General features: G+C 33.2%; 1 long non-coding RNA gene across 1 annotated transcript in view; it reads right to left on the bottom strand.

Moving 5' to 3' along the window:
- Positions 1-3,007, bottom strand: part of LOC110428483 (uncharacterized) — a 6,225-nt gene extending 3,218 nt beyond the window's left edge. The window contains exons 1-2 of the long non-coding RNA XR_002446459.1: positions 1,395-3,007; positions 234-481 (exon numbers count right to left, since the gene is read on the bottom strand). This is a non-coding gene — a long non-coding RNA (uncharacterized LOC110428483). The remainder of the gene's footprint in view (positions 1-233; positions 482-1,394) is intronic.
- Positions 3,008-3,013: the final 6 nt, after the last annotated feature.

The raw sequence follows: 3,013 nt of genomic DNA on the forward strand, positions 1-3,013 counted from the left end.
CAGGTTTAAAGTAATTAAATGTCATCATGCGTGCTCCCATAAAATCCAACATTTTACAAAGCTTACGCGCAATGTCATAATTCATCTCATACAGAAAGAATTAAATCGAATTTCATCATATAAGCAAGGGAGCAGTAGAAAAAGTATTATTTTTCACCATGCAAAAATTACTTATGTGAAAAACCCAAAGAGATGTCACTCTCAAGTGGGAATAGAAATAAAAGCACGTGGACCTGCTTCCACGTAATAACATCTGGGCACTCCGCTCCATGGACCCCCACATGCCTTGGCAGTCTCAACGATGTTGACCAACATCGGAGAAAATTAGGTGATCACAACCGCGTATAACAACTTGTGGCCTAGTCACATAAAATCATAGACTTTGGCCCCAACCATGTCTAACAGCTCGTCGACGTCCCAAAGGTTCTCTAGCTAGAGCTTACTTGCACAAGGTTCACACTTAACCGGAGTGACAACCAGCCTACTCTCGAATCTCCCAGTTTAATAAAACCATTTAAAATATAGTTAGGTCCCCAAAATTCATTGCAAAACCATTATCAAAATGTTCACATAGTATATGATAAAATCCCGTGTAAAACTTTAAAATATAACTTGTTACATGAGATTAAAAGATCATTTAGCATGGTGAGTATATGTTTCCATCATGAATGCATATTACACAAACTATAAGGCACATACTTGACATAAATCATAAAGGAATATTTGTTTCCCAATTTCAAGAACCTTTACGTATATTTATATATAAGTATATAGCTTATATATTTTCAAAGCCATTTTCAAAGTCATAACACCCACAATTTCCTAACATGTCTTCCAACTCATGCTTTCAACAATTTTTCATTAAAAATAGATCAGCACATATTTATATATATATATATATATGCATAATCATAGGAAATTTTACAATGGATACCCCTTACTCACCTTACAATAGTGGGACACTATTGTTGCTATTAATTCAAGTGCATATATAGCTAATTCTACTTGCCAATCTCTTGTTACTTCCTCCAACACGCCGCCTCGTTTACGTTACTTACTATATTTTCCCTAGCAACCATTCAAGCCCAATATATTTAATTACACTCACAAATGGCAGCATATCAACTAACAATCCTTAACTAAATCTCATAAATTTTTATCAACATCCCCCACAACATTTATTACAGAATCCATATACTTTAACCAACCAAACTCATGCAACGCAATATACTCTCCTAGCATGCTTATCTCTCGGTTTATGTTTGAATTTCCCATATATAATTCACAACCTCTTCAGATCTAAGATTACCTCTACTGCCACAAGCATAATTACATATTAAAATCAATTTACAAAGCATGCTTTCAACCAAACTAACAATTTCTACCTTCCTTACCTTGTAATTTTAAGCCAAACCACGAAATCCTTCTTAGGTTCGATTATGGGGGAGGCAAAAGGGAAGACAATTCATGAGGGGAAGGAGAAAAGAAAGAAGCATGGAAGAAGAGTTGAGGAAAGACTTGAGGCACGATTGTCTATGGAGGAAAGCCACGGTTGGAAGAAAAAATGCACAAGGAAGAAAAGTGACGGTGGAAAGAAAAGAAACAAAAAAAAAATTATTAAAGAATGAAGGATGAAGGTTCTAGTATCTTAATAGAATAAGAAGAAAAAAAATAACAAAGGTTATACCATTTGGCCGGCTATGTAGAATGAAATGGAAAGAAAAGGCAAGAGAAAATTCAAAGCTCTTTATTTAGTGAACAAATGGGAAAATTTCTTGTCTCTTTCCCCTTTTTCTTGCTCCCAACCTTTCCTTTCTTTCTTTGTACCAAATTTTCACAAGCTCTGATATGGGTGGCCGGCCATAGAGAGAGAGAAAAAGAAAAACAAAAGTCAAAGCTTTCTTTGTAAGCCTCCTAAGTTCTCATCCTTTTTATTAAGTCCTCGCATCACTTCTTAAATTCCAATTTTCTTCTATTTCCTTCCTTCACATGTGTATAAATATAATATAAAGTTTACACCCCATCATCGTGTCACCTAAATATTTAAATATATACGTACCCACTTGTGCTCTATTTAATAAAAACACGCGATTCCCTTTAACTCATTTTTCTTCCGAATTTTTCTTCCGAATTTTTCTTTTCTTCTTCTCCCCCACATAGATTAATCATATAACCCTCTCTTTTAACTAATCTCACTAATAAATAAAATATTAATATTTTAATAATATTTTATTCATAAAATACTTTATTTCAAAATATTCTTTTTACTTGTTACTGTTCTCTAACGCTTAGATTTATGTCAAACGACCCTTCTTCTCATTAATAGAGTCTTATTAACTTCTAAACGGGGGTACGAGGTGCTACAATCTCCTCCACTTAAGACAAATTCATCCTCGAATTTAAATCAACATAGAGTGAATAATTAAAATTCTAAAATTTTTCCACATCACTTCCGTTGGGCATTCTTAACATAAGATTTTGATATACTCATTTTATTGACTTCCAATCTTTATAGAAAACTCACAATGTCATAATACATACAATTATGTGTAATACATTTCTTAAATAAGATCATTATTATTTTTCTTCTTATACGGAGATTTCAAATATATCATCACTTCTAGTTACACCTTAATCAAATTAACCTTATATCGTTAGTCATGCATGTTTGCATAACCACCCACAATTCCTCCACCTTGATTTTGATCAATTCTCTAACATTCAAGCATTTTATTCCACCATTGACTATGGCTAAATTGACAACCAATCATTTTTTACTGCTATATATATTTCCATACAAATTCCATTAAAGCATTCCAATGAATAGTGACATTTGACACACGTTCTTATGGTCTTAACCAATCTCTTTATTCACTGGTTCAACCTCTTAAGGTTAAGATTGTTCAAAAATTTCCTTTAACGTTCCTTTCCAAGTCTTATCTTGATTACTGACCATCTCTGTCATTCCAGAGTTGTGGCTAATTTACTAATCATATGCCACACAAAACATATT

This window comes from Theobroma umbraticum, unplaced genomic scaffold (assembly GCF_002168275.2).
Source record: "Theobroma umbraticum cultivar Fairchild unplaced genomic scaffold, ASM216827v3 scaffold_299.0, whole genome shotgun sequence".
Taxonomy (NCBI): domain Eukaryota; kingdom Viridiplantae; phylum Streptophyta; class Magnoliopsida; order Malvales; family Malvaceae; genus Theobroma; species Theobroma umbraticum.